General features: G+C 44.6%; 1 protein-coding gene across 2 annotated transcripts in view; it reads left to right on the forward strand.

Moving 5' to 3' along the window:
* The window catches only part of ADCK1 (aarF domain containing kinase 1), a 130763-nt gene that overhangs the window by 40718 nt on the left and 75675 nt on the right, over positions 1–14370 (forward strand). The window lies entirely within an intron of this gene.

The raw sequence follows: 14370 nt of genomic DNA on the forward strand, positions 1-14370 counted from the left end.
CACTCTGTCACCCAGGCTGGAGTACAGTGGCATGATCTTGCAATTTCCATCTCCTGGGTTCAAGCAAATCTCCTGCCTCAGCCCCCAGAGCAGCTGGGATTACAGGTGTGCACCACCACGCCCAGCTAATTTTTGTATTTTTAGTAGAGACAGGTTTCACCATGTTGACCAGGCTTGTCTCGAACTCCTGACCTCAAGTGATCCACCTGCCTTGACCTCCCAAAGTGCTGGGATTACAGGTGTGAGCCACCGTGCCTGGCTGAGCATAGTATTTCTTTTTCTTTTTTTTTTTCTTTTTTTGAGACCAAGTCTTTTTCTGTCATCCAGGCTGGAGTGCCGTGGCTGAAACATGGCTCACTGCAACCTCCACCTCCTGGACTCAAGTGATTCTCCTGCCTTAGCCTCCTGAGTAGCTGGGATCACAGGTGTGTGCCACTAGTCCTAATTAAAAAATTTTTTTGTGGACATGGGGTCTTACTAAGTTGCCCAGGCTCGTCTCAAACTCCTGGCTTCAAGTGATTCTCCCATCTCAGACTCTCAAAATGCTGGGATCACAGGCATGAGTAACCTTGTCTGGCCAGAGTTTTGTTTTCTGTTCTTTCCCACCTGCCCCCAAGAGCCCAAGGCTGTGAGGAAATGAAAAAGACTGCTGTCCCACGTTCAGGCCCGTGACCTGAGCAAGTGTGGTGGGGAAGGGAAGTAGGCTGGCTGCTGCTTTCTCCTCGCAGCCTAATGCTTGTTTTTCTTGTCTGTAATTTCCATTCCAGAGATGCCCTCACTCTTCTAGCTGCTGAACAACTGTTGAGAACAAATTAATTATGCATCTTCTCAGTGTGTGTGATTAAGGGGCAGATGGAGGGAAGGGTTCTCTTCAGCTTTTCTGGCAACTGGGTTCCCAAATGGATGCTTTCCAGACCAAAGAGTACGTGTCCTGGGCTCCTGTGGGCATCTGGGTTTGTCTGTTGGTAGCAGGCTTGCTCACTGGCAGGCGGAGTCACAAGTTGCCAGTAATAATATTATTAATCCCTTAAATTTGCAGCTCATTTGCTGTTTGCTGAGGGCTTGTACAGTCACATCAGCTCATTTGTTGGGATTTCAGGGATGCTGGAACAACTTTCTTTGCTTAATTCTTCCCTAAATCATTACTGATGCTTGTAATTCCACCATTAGAAAGTAATTCCGGCCGGGCGCGGTGGCTCAAGCCTGCAATCCCAGCACTTTGGGAGGCCGAGACGGGCGGATCACGAGGTCAGGAGATCGAGACCATCCTGGCTAACACGGTGAAACTCCGTCTCTACTAAAAAAATACAAAAAACTAGCCGGGTGAGGTGGCAGGCGCCTGTAGTCCCAGCCACTCGGAAGGCTGAGGCAGGAGAATGGCGTAAACCCGGGAGGTGGAGCTTGCAGTGAGCTGAGGTCCAGCCACTGCACTCCAGCCTGGGCGACACAGCGAGACTCCGTCTCAAAAAAAAAAAAAGAAAGTAATTCCTTTGGCTTAAAATCTGTTATTTATTAAAATGCAAGTATCCTTGGCAGCTGTGTAGTATGTTTTATGTTTTATGTTGTATGTAGTATGTTCATTAAGCTTTCTTAGCCACTAGCAACTACCCTCTCCAGATACCCCCATCTGCCACCTTCCTTTTAGGATGGGCTTCTCTGAAACAGAACTTACATTTGGAAACTGTCCCAGTTCATAGAAATCTGCTCTAGGTTAGTTGCTCTGGCTGGAAAGAAACAGGTAAAGAAACTCCTGCCAGAATGTCAATGACTGATCATAATTTTTTTCTTTCTTTTTTTTTTGGAGACAGAGTCTCACTGTTGCTCAGGCTGGAGTGCAGTGGCGTAATCTTAGCTTACTGCAACCTCTGCCTGGAGGTTCAAGCGTTTGGGTTCAAGCGATTCTTGTGCTTCAACCTCCCAAGTAGCTGGGACTACAGGCACACACCACCATGCCCAGCTAATTATTTTTTATTTTACTAGAGACAGAGTTTCACCATGTTGGCCAGGATGATCTTGATCTCCTGACCTCATAGTCCACACACCTTGACCTCCCAAAATGCTGGGATTACAGACGTGAGCCACTGCACCTGGCCTGATCATAATTTCTTATGTTACCACCTCTAGGGAATAGTCTCATTTTGACTGGAACTTTCTGGAAACAATGCTTAATGCAAAGGAACCGGTGTCCCTTCATCCTATCATGTCAGTGGCTTTGGTCTTAGCTCTCTCCTCTATTGGACTCCCTTAGAGTGGCAGTGTGGGGAGCAGGCCCTGTCAGGTCCACTGAGAGCAGACTCGGTCTGTGTAACTCAGATTGAACGTTGACCTGGAGTGTAGTTCGCTGGGACGGGGAGAAAGTGGAGCTGACCACATAGATGATGGTGGGACAGACTGTCCATCTTGCAGAAGGAAGACTGAGGCATAGAGACAACAATCTACTTGGAGTTGGGGCTAGAATTAAAATTTTGTCTTTAGAACCCCAGTAACGGTTGTAGGTTTTTAGAGTCAGAAGACATCTTAGAAACATCTAGCTCTGGGAAAGCAAAGACATATCCTTTGCAAACTCTAGTTGATTAGTAGTGGTTGAGTGCAGGTTGGAGAATAAGCAAGTCGTCACCTGGACTCACTGAGTGCGTGCTGTGATTGATTAGTGATGTCTGATGTGTGGCATGGGCGCAGTAACAGAGGAGAGGCACATATGCACTCACTTGCTCTTCCTGACTCTGCTCAACCTCTCAATTTACAGATGAGCTGAGGTCCAAGAAGCTGAGATGATTTGTTCAGGATTGCATAAGTGGGGGCAGTAATTGGCAGAATTGTCCTAGAATCCAGGTCCTTTGAGTCTTGATTCAAAACTTTTTCTTCTGAAGTATACTGGTATTCTAAGAGGTATTTCATTATCGTCTTGGAGTTAGACTGCAGGGATTCAGATCCCAGCTCTGCCGCTAATTAGCTGTGTGGCCTTGGCCGAACCATTTAACCTTTCTGAGGCTTAACTTCACCATCTTAAAAAGAGAGGATAATAATTGTGCCTACCATATAGGATGGTTATGGAATTAAATGAGAAAATAACATGTATAAAGGGTTCAGAGTAGGGCCTAACACATAGTAAATACTTAATCCATGATAGTAGCTCAATTAAAATGTTCCTTTTTTTTTTCCTTTTTGTTGAGACTGGGTCTTGCTCTGTCCCCTAGGCTGGAATGCAGTGTCACAATCTCAGCTCCCTGCAACCTCTGCCTCCCGGGTTCAAGCAGTTTTCCTGACCCAGCCTCCTGAGTAGCTGGGACTACAGGCACATGTACCACCACACCCGGCTAATTTTTGTATTTTTAGTAGAGATGGGGTTTCACCATGTTGGCCAGGTTGGTCTCGAACTCCTGGCCTCAAGTGATCTGCCCACCTTGGCCTCCCAAAGTGCTGGGATTACAGGCATGAGCCAGTGTGCCCGGCCAAAATGTTCCTTTTTAAATTGCATTGTCTTTCTAGGTTCTTGGTGGACACAGATACAAAATCATCCCCTGCTCACTCCTTCTGAAGTATCCCTCAGAGTTGCCCCTCAGAAATAGTTGCTTATCTTTCTTCTCCATGGTATGCTCTGGAATCATTTGGGTTTGAAGTGCTCCTGGAATTTGTAATTTCATAATGAAAAGTCCCACAGTACTAATAACCAGGTGTGAGACGGTGCTGGATCTGTAACTACCTGCGGCTCTGGGGCAGTTTTTGCTATCATACTTTACACTCCGGAGAAGTTCATTTTGGTTTGGGTGTGTGATGGGGCTTGGCTGTGGTTCCCCCAAGGACCAGCTGCCACATGGGGCCTCTCTTGGCCATTTTGCTTAGTTGCTCCTCTGACTGGAATGTCACTATAACATCTCCTTCCTACCATCTCTGCTCCCCTAAGCCAGTGTATCTTCTCCCACCCACCCTGAACCTCGTTCTTAGACTGGACCTCAATAGCCAGCTGGTGCCAGCCCCCTCTTCTCACAGCTGCCTCTCCTATAGTCTTAGAAAGCAGGGCCTAGTCAGAGCCTAAACCCAAAGCTATGCTGTGTTCCTCTCCCCATCTTAATCCAGCCATGCAGGACCCTGGGTAACAGTTCCCTTTGGGTGACCCTGAGGGGGACCCAGGGAAGCCTTGTGAAGCAGGAGGAGTCCATGACTGTCCTGGAAGCCAGGCCTGGTGTGATGGGGCTTTGAGCTGACCCCTGTATGATTCAAGACAGGAGTGTGGAGGGCTCTCTGGGTGTCTTGTGATGGGCAGGTGGCTCTCATTGAGTGAATCATCTGTGATTCCACATCCTGACTGGTTTTTGGGAAAAATGTCTGTTCTGGATCCTCCAACAGAGACCCTCCTGGGGTCTGCCCAGCTGATCCCCGCTAAGAAAGGGTGGAGTAGGGGCTGGTGGGAAGAAGGCCTTCCCACTGGGGAACAGTCAAGTCATTGTCCTTGACATTGGAAAGCTCTGTTGCTCTGGGCCTCTCATTGGGTCCCAGCCTCGTTTGGTTGCAACCTGGCCATGTCTAGGGTTGCGTCCCTGCTCTTTCTTCTGTGGACCCGAAGCGGAGCAGCTGATCATATCCGTGGAGCTACTGCATGGGCAGAAACTCCATCTTCTCCAAGAGAGGCTCAGACAAAAGGAGGATTTTGAGCCACCCTGGGGGAAAGGAACTCCTTGCTCTGCCCTTCGTCTTGGGATTGTGGAAGGCAGTAACATCACTTGCTTTTTCTTCTAACTTATGAGGACTGTGTAACGGTGTGGACAGGCAGCAGAGTGTAGAGAAAGACAGATGTTTTGCAATTAGAAGACAATGTTTCAAACCCTGAATCTACTATTTACTGGCTGAGTAACCTTGGTAAGACCTCTAACTTTTTGGAGCCCAACTTCTTTCATCTGTGCAATGAGGAGAATGATAGTACCTATCTCAAGGGCTCTTACCTGGGTCAGGTGAGATAATGTGTGTGAAAGACTTCATGCATTTAATTTAATTTAATTTAATTTAAGCAGTCAATTAATTAATTAATTTATTTAAGATGGAGTTTTGTTGTATGGCCCAGACTGGAGGACAGTGGCACAATCTCGGGTCATTGCAATAACTGTGTTATTTAGTTTTCTTCCTTTTCTTTGAGATAGGGTCTCACTTTGTTGCTGAGGCTGGAGTGCAATGACATGATGATGGCTCACTACAACCTTGACCTCCCAGGCTCAAGCAGTGTTCCCACCTTTCAGCCACTCAAGTAGCTGGGACTACAGGCATATGGCACCACACCTGGCTAATTTTTCTTTATTTTTATTTTTTGTAAAGATGGGCTCTCACTATGTTGCCCAGGCTGGTCTGGAACTCCTGGCCTCAAGTGATCCTTCCACCTCAGCCTCCCTAAGTGCTAGGATTACAGGCATGAGCCACTGAACCCGGCCTTGGTTTACAAATAGTTGGGAATTTTCCAGAGATTTTGTGGTTATTGATTTATACTTTGGTTCCATTGTGGTCAGTGAAAATATTTTATATATTTTGATCCTTTTAAGTTTCCTGAGATCTGCTTTATGACTCAGAATGTGGTCTGTCAGCTGCATGTGGTGGCTCATGCCTGTAATCCCAGTGCTTTGGAAGGCTGAGGCAGGAGGATCACTTGAGGCCAGGAGATTGAGACCAGCCTGGGCAACATAGTGAGACTCTGACTCAACAAAAAATTTTAAAAAATTACTTGGGTGTGGCGGTGTGTGCCTGTAGTCTCAGCTACTGGGGAGGCCAAAACAGGAAAATCCCATGAGGCCAAGAGTTCAAGGCTACAGTAAACAATGATGGTGTCACTATACTTCAACCTAGGAGACACAGTAAAACCTTGTCTCAAAAAACAAACAAAAAGAATATGGTCTCTCTTGGCAAATGTTCCTTTTATACTTGAAAATAATGTATATTCTGCTGTTGTTGGACAGAGTGTTCTATAAATGCCACTTCAGATTGGTTGATAGTGTTCAAGTCTTTTATATCCTTACTCATTTTTTATCTATTTGTTATATCATGTATTGAGAAGATATTGAAATCCCTGCCTATAAAGTGGATTTTTCTGTTTCTCTTTGCAGTTCCTTTAGTTTTTTTGCTTCATGTATTCTGAAGCTGTGTTATTGGGTGCATAAATGTTTAGGATGGTATGTATATCCTCTTGATGGATTGATCCCTTTATTGTTATGAAATGATTTTCTTTATCCCTGATAATATTCTTTTCTCTGAAATCAATTTTGTCTGCTATAAATATAGCTGTTTCATCTTTCTTTTGATTAGCATTGGCATGATATATCTTTTTTTTTATTTTTTTTGAGACGGAGTCTTGCTCTGTCACCCAGGCTGGAGTGCAGTGGTGCTGTATCTGCTCACTGCAAGCTCCGCCTCCCGGGTTCACGCCATTCTCCTGCCTCAGCCTCCCGAGTAGCTGGGACTACAGGTGCCCGCCACCATGCCTGGCTACTTTTTTTTTTTTTGTATTTTAGTAGAGACGGGGTTTCACCATGTTAGCCAGGATGGTCTTGATCTCCTGACCTTGTGATCCACCTGCCTCGGCCTCCCAAAGTGCTGGGATTATAGGCGTGAGCCACTGCGCCTGGCGCGATGTATCTTTTTTTTATCCTTCTATTGGGTTGGTGCAAAAGTAATCACTGTTTTTGCCATTACTTTTAATGAAGACAGCTATTTTACACCAACTCAATACATTTAACCTATTTGTGTTTTTATATTTGAAGAGCATTTCTTTTAGGTGGTATATATTTGGGTCTTTTTTGTTTTTTGAAACGGAGTTTTGCTCTGTTGCCCAGGCTGGAATGTAGTGGCGCAATCTTGGCTCACTGCAACCTCCGCCTCCTAGGTTCAAGCGATTCTTCTGCCTCAGCTTCCCAAATAGCTGGGACTACAGGTGCGTGCCACCATGCCTGGCTAATTTTTGTATTTTTAGTAAAGACAGGGTTTCAACATATTGGCCAGGCTGGTCTCGAATTCCTGACCTCATGATCCATCCGCCTCGGCCTCCCAAAATGTTGGATCGTATAAGAATCTTAAAATCGTATACTTTCATTTCTTCCCAAGTTTTATGCTATCGATGTAATACTTGCCTTTATGTTATAAACACCACATTACATTGTTATTAATTTGGTTAAGCAATCATTTTTCTTTTAAAGATATATAAAGTATAAAAAAGTTCTTGTATATTTACTCATAAAGTTGTTATTTCTGGTCTCTCTGTTCCCTTATATAGATTCATATTTTATCTGGTTTCATTTTCTTCTGCCTGTTGAAGGTTCTTTAGTTTTTATTTATTTTTTATTTGTTTTTTGAGATGGAGGCTTGCTCTATTGCCCAGGCTGGAGTGCAGTGGTGTGATCTCGGCTCACTGCAACCTCTGCCTCCCAGGTTCAAGCGATTCTTCTGCATCAGCCTTCTGAGTAACTGGGACTACAGGCTCATGCCACCACGCCCAGCTAATTTTTGTATTTTTAGTAGAGACGGGGTGTCACCATATTGGCTAGGCTGGTCTCAAACTCCTAACCTTGTGATCCGCCTGCCTCCGCCTCCCAAAGTGTTGGGATTACAGGTGTGAGCCACTGCACCTGGCCAGTTCTTTGACATCTGTTGTAGTACAGGGATATGAAATCTATCAGTTTTCCTATGTCTGCAAGAACTTTTTTACCTTTATTTTTGAAAAATTATCTTTGCTGGGTTTAGAATTCTTTGTTTTCAGAGATGTTGCTGTACTAACGTCTGCTTGTATTGTTTCCAGTGAAAAATCTGCCATCATTCTTATCTTTATTCTTCTGTCTGTATCTTTTTTCTCTGTATAAATTGTTTTAAAAAATTATGTAGCTTTCTTCATGTTTCTTGTGCTTGGGGCTTGTTGAGGTCCTTGAATTTATCAGTTTATACATTAAAAAAAAAACAAATTTGAAAAAAATTTCAGCCATTTTCTTTAAATACATATTTATTATATTTAATCATAAATGTAATATACTATTTACTCCTCATCTCTTCTCCTTTGGGGACTTCACCTACATATTTACTAGGCTGCTCGAAATTTGTTCCAATTTCAACCTGATGGTTCCTTTTCAGTAAAAAAAAAATTTATTTTTTACTTCGTAATGTGGGTTTCATTCTGAAGGAGGTTTCCCTGGTTCCCAGGTTTTTCAAGTTCCACTAAATCTTTTTATAATATTATTATATATAATTATATTATATATAATCTTTTATATATATATATATATAATAATATTATAATATATATATTATATATATATTTTAGAGACAGGGTCTTGCCATGTTGCCCAGGCTGGTCTCAAAATCTCTGGCTCAGGCAATCCATCATCCCCCTTGGACTCCCAATGTCCTGGGATTACAGATGTGAGCCACCATGCCTGGCCTGATATTTTTTTTTCCCCTGCAATGTCTAATCTGCCATTAATCACATCTTGTGTGCTTTTCATCTCATGCATTACGTTTTTCATCTCTAAAAGTTTGATAGGATTCTCTTTCTGTCTCTTTTGTGTCATCCAGGACTTGGCTCACTGCCACCTTTGCCTCCTGGGCTCAAGCAGTTCTCCTGCCTCTGCCTCCCAAGTAGCTGGGATTTCAGGTGCATGCCACCGTGTCTAGCTAATTGTTGTATTTTTTTGTAGAGATGGAATTTTGCCATATTGCCCAGGCTGGTTTTGAACTCCTGAGCTCAGGTGCTTTGCCTGTCTTGGCCTCCCAAAGTACTGGGATTACAGGTGTGAACCACTGTGCCTGGCATTGTGCTTTTATTTTTAGGGTGGTAGATATTTTTGTATTCTTATAAATATTGAGCTTTGTTCTAGGAGACAGTTAAGTTACTTGAAGTAGTTTGCTTTTTTCAGATCTTGCTTTTAACATTTGTTAGATCAAAAAAATGATGAGATTTTTTTTCAGTTTGGCGGGTGGAAATAGGTCCTATGTGGATGCTGGGTACTGTTAACCCCAAACCTTTTGGGTTGTTCTTTTCCTGGACTCAGACCATTTTTGGATATGCACGTGCTGATCGGTACTCCGCTGTATCTGCGGTGGGATCTCTGATCTTCAGTGTTCTTTCTTTGTACAGCTCTCTCCTCTTCGCTACTCTGTCCTTTGAACTGTTTCTGGACTCTCAGCTCTATCTCCTCAATTGAGGAGTCTTCCGGTCACTGCCTGGCTTCCCCTCCCTGCCACTTCAGCCTGGAAGCTCCCAGTGCAGTGAACTGGGGCATTCATCATGTTCACCTCGTTTCTTTCTCAGCTTTCAGGAATCACTCTTCTTCCTTGCCTAATGTCAAGTGTCTTGAACACCATTGTTCTATATATGCTGTCCAGTTTTTCAGATGGGAAGGTAATTTTAGTTCCTGTTTTGGAAGAAATGTCAAGGTTGACATCATGATTTATGGCCTGAAAAAGTCCAGGTTTAGCCTTGCCATTTCCTAAGATGGAGAAGACTGTGGGAAGAACAGGTTTGGTGGTAGTGGGAGTGGTGGGAAAGTCAGGCTAAGTGTGAAGAGCCTGTTGGATATTGGAGTAATTGATGTTAGAGAGGCAGTTGTAATCAGCAAGCTCCAGTCAGAGGAGAGGTCTGGGCAGGAGATACACATCTGTGTGTATCAATGTGAAGATGGTATTTACAGCCATGATACTGGATGAGATCCCCAAGGAAGTATAGTTAGAGTATTGGATTAATCCTATTTTTTATTTTCTGTATTTTCTGTTGCTTTGACATCTTGGTTTTGCTGGCGTTGGAGGGACTGCTCCTCCCAGAGTCAACTAATTCTTAGAGATAGATAGCAGCTCTCTTGGGAGTGTGCTTTTTGTCTTTTGAGATGGAGTCTCACTCTGTCATCCAGGCTGGAGTGTAGTGGTGTGATCTTGGTTCACTACAACCTCTGCCTCCTGGGTTCAAGTGATTCTTGTGCCTCAGGCTCCTGAGTAGCTGGGATCACAGGTGCCTGCCTCCACACCCAGCTAATTCTTTTGTATTTTTAGTAGAGGCAGGGTTTCACCATGTTGGCCAAGCTGGTCTTAGACTCCTGACCTCAGGTGATCCACCTGCATTGGCCCCCCAAAGTGCTGGGATTACAGGCACGAGCCACCCACTCACGGGAGTGTGCTTTTCATATGCAAATCAACGAATTCAGAGCCCATACCTCACAACTACCTACTTCATCAGGCTCTTTTACTCTGTACTACTATTCTCCTGCCCTAACTCCCCCATCATTAGGTAGTAGACAACCAGGGACAGCTCCTATGCCCCAGAGCCCGTGAAATTATTCAAACTAAGCAGTGCTATCCTGTTTACCCTGCCTTGACCATTCCTTCACATGGAATAGCAGCAAAGGCTCTTGTCCACATTTTCCTGCTTTCCCCCTCTGCCTTTGATTCTGGTGCTTCTCTCCCCATGTGGCCTGGCATGGCATGCCATCATGCCATCTATTTCTAGAGACTTGTCAGTAAAGGCTTCTGCTTTCATGGTAATCATTTCTGTGTTTGTGTGTCTTACCACATGTGACTGAAACAAATCCCAATACCCTTGTAATAAGTATAGAAATACCAGCCCTGGCTACATGGATACATATATTACCTCACCTCATTTAATCTTCGTAGCAGTCCTATGAGGTGTAGGTACTATTATTATCTTACTTTTATAGATGAAAAAACTGAAGTAGGGAAAGGTTACGTAATTTGCCCAAGTCCACCAGCTTCTGTGTGGTAAAGTTGGGATGTAGCCTGAGACACTCTGAAGTCCTGTGTTCTTAACTGCGGAACTATCCCATGTGTGGTCAGGGTGGGGTTCAGTCTGAGGTTAAATTCTTTTAATATGTTGACAAACTGCAACTCATTTTTTCCCCCTAAGACATGATGAGCTTTACTTTGCTGTCTAAATGCCAACGTAAAGGTTAACATCTGGAAAAGAGAACTTGCAGACTGTGGGCCTGATTTCTTGGGGATGAGGAGTTACAGTTTCATTTTTCTGATGGACAGTACACATGTGTGCCATGGGACACTTCCAGATTAGGAAAGAGATGCTGGATTCTCTCTGATCAAAACTGGTCCAGTCTGCGTGGCAGAATCTTGTCCATTTAAAGCTGAAAAAAATGATCAGCTGGACTTTCTATTCTCAGAAGATGCTGAAAAGGGATGATAAAAATATTTCCCCCATTATCATAATATTTATTATTCATAAGAAATTTGGGAAATACAGGTCAGGCGTAGTGGCTCACACCTGTAATCCCAGCACTTTGGGAGGCCAAAGCGAGTGGATCACTTGAGCTCAGGAGTTCGATACTAGCCTGGGCAACATGGTGAAAAACCCCTTCTCTACTAAAAATACAAAAATTAGCCAGGCATGGTGGCAGGCCTCTGCAGTCCCAGCTACTTGGGAGGCTGAGGCAGGAGAATCACTTGAACTCGGGAAGCAGAGGCTACAGTGAGCCGAGATCACGCCACTGCACCTCAGCCTGGACGACAGAATGAGATTCTGTGTCCAGAAAAAAGAAATTTGGGAAATACAGAAAACCTATATAGAAGAAAAAAGTACTCTTATAATTTCACACCCCAGAGATACCATTGTTAACATTTCATTCCTTTAGGGCTTAAGTTTCTGACTAGAAGAATTAATCAAAGGTCAGTTTGGGGTCTGTCGCCTTCTCTTTCTGTGTCTGCCTGTCTCTCTGTGTGTGGGGTGTGTATGTATGATTGTCTGATGGTCTCGTTCCTCTCTGTCACTTACACGACTCTAAGCCCTATTGGAGATATTGCCCAGTTCTGATGGGGAGCCCCATGGATTCAGTCTGACATTGATGGCTTTCTGCCTGGCTTGGGGACTAGGGCCCCTGCTCTTGGGGCTTTAGATGTGGGTAAAGGGATTGCTTTGACTCCATCTTGCCTAATCAATAACTAATCAACACTGAGTTGATCTTATCAGCTATTCATTGCCTCCCTCCCAAACCCCAAACCAAGCTGGCTATGACAATGCTTTTCACTAATATGAGGCAGATTAAAGCTCATTACATAATCCTAGCACTTTGGGAGGCCAAGACGGGCAGATTACTTAAGGTCAGGAGTTCAAGACCAGCCTGGCCAAAATAGTGAAACCTCATCTCTGCTAAAAATACAAAAATTAGCTGGTGGTGCATGCCTAAAATTAGTTACTCAGGAGGCTGAGGCAGGAGAATCGCTTGTATCTGGGAGACAGAGGTTGCAATGAGCTGATACTGCACTACTGCACTCCAGCCTGGGTGTCAAAAAAAAAAAAAAGAAAAAATGTCTCGCAAAGCTCGAAGTGGACAGGCCCCTGCGGGCCTAAGGATGGCCTGGTAGTGCCTGGAGTGTGAGGCATCCCCTCTGCTGTGGCAGGAGGTGGGCGGATGGGCCCTTTGGCTGCTGGGTTGAGGGTGTTCAGGGCTGCAGCAGTTTCTTCTGGGCAGCAGCAGTCTGGGCGTGGTGGCTTATGACGGTAATCCCAGCACTTTGGGAGGCCGAGGTGGGTGGATTGCTTGAGCCTGGGAGATGGGGACTACTGTGAGCCATGATTATGCCACTGCACTCCACTCTGGGAGACACAGCGAGACCCTTTCTCAAAAAAAATTGTGCATGGAGTACGTGGGAAATTCTTACACATTTATAATGTGTGGTGATTAAGTCAGGGTATTCAGGGTAGCTATCACCTGAGTATAATACAGTTTTCTAAATATAGTCATTCTCCTCTGCTATCAAACATTGAATTTATCCCTTCAAGTTTACTTTATGTTTGTACCCTTTAATCCACTTCTCTTCATCCTCACCCTTCCCACCACCCATATTTCCTAGTTTGTTATCTGTTTTTCCACTCTCTACCTCCAATATCACATGTTCTCTCTTATATGTGGGAGCTAAAACAATAACAAAAACAAAAAACTACTCTTAATTTCTAAATTTCCTGTGTGGTTCACTTGGCAGCTAATTATATAGGATCTTTGAACGCTTCTTCCACCTTTGTTGTCAACTGTTATTTAACTCCTCACATGATTTTATGGCCCCCAATATGTGTTAATTACATCAGCATCCTACGTGGCACTGAAGAGTGTAAGTCCATCCTCGTGGTTCACTCTCTTGGTTGACTGAGTTGGGAGAAGGCAGGTACCAGGTCCCCACAGGGTACCAGGGTCCCTTGTTTTCTGCATGTGCCCATGGCCCCATCCTGCCTCAGAGGCTTAGCTCTTAGAAGGTAGGACTCTTATAGTACCAAGGCCCTCAGTTGGGCTGCAGGGATGACTGTGGATATGCAGCCTGGGGGCAGATGGGGCCACCTCCCAACTCTGGAAGCTCACATTGGTGAGCACCCAGATGTGAATTAAGCCTGCTCTGTCCTAGACAGCCTGCCCAGATGCCTTCTCCATGTGCCTCATACCCCTCACTACAGTGACTCCTCCAGTTAATAAGAGACCCCTGCTAAAGTTTGCTGCACCAAAGAACCCTAGATTTTGGAGTATTTTCTAGACCTTCCTTTGATATTTATTAGCGATTTCTTTCTTTCTTTTTTTTTTTTTTGAGACGGAGTCTCGCTCTGTTGCCCAGGCTGGAGTGCAGTGGTATGATCTCAGCTCACTGCAACCTCCGCCTCCTGGGTTCAAGCAATTCTCTGCCTCAGTCTCCCAAGTAGCTGGGATTATAGGTGCCTGCCACCATGCCCAGATAAATTTTTTGTATTTTTAGTAGGGATGGGGTTTCACCATCTTGGCCAGGCTGGTCTTGAACTCCTGACCTCATGATTCACCTGCCTCAGCCTCCCAAAGTGTGGGGATTACAGGCATGAGTCACTGCACCCGGCCTAGCAATTTCTTTAGAAACAAAACAACCTAGTTTGTCTTCTTTAAAGATAGCAAAACTTGCTTTCCTGAGGTGCTGTGAAGATTAAAAGATACAATACCTATGACCATGTTTTATAAAACGTGGCAATCCAAACAAACAAAGCATAATTGGTATGTCTGAGGGGTGGGTGGCAAATACTTTAATTCCGTGTCCCTTGAATGAATCATTAGTAGGTTAGACTTGGTTAAAAGCCTTGAATGCTTATTTCTGGGGAGGGGGACCCAGACTAGGTAAGTTTTGATGAAGAGGAGGAGATAGGAAGCACTGGGCCATGTATGAAGGGCGGCCTCTGTATGAGGTTGGAGTTGACTGCCCTATGTACCAGGAAGCTGGACACCAAGGGAGAAGGTGTGTGTGTGTTTGTGCACGCGCACGTGTATGTGTGTGTGTGTGCATGTGCATGCGCCTGCCCTGGACATTGTGGGGTAATGAGGGTTTTCAAGCAGAGCAGGAAGGTGAAGAGAACAAGGTCTAGGGAACAGTTTGCACTCACACCTC

This window comes from Rhinopithecus bieti, unplaced genomic scaffold, assembly GCF_001698545.2.
Source record: "Rhinopithecus bieti isolate Rb0 unplaced genomic scaffold, ASM169854v2 scaffold_11380, whole genome shotgun sequence".
NCBI classification, from domain to species: Eukaryota; Metazoa; Chordata; class Mammalia; order Primates; family Cercopithecidae; genus Rhinopithecus; species Rhinopithecus bieti.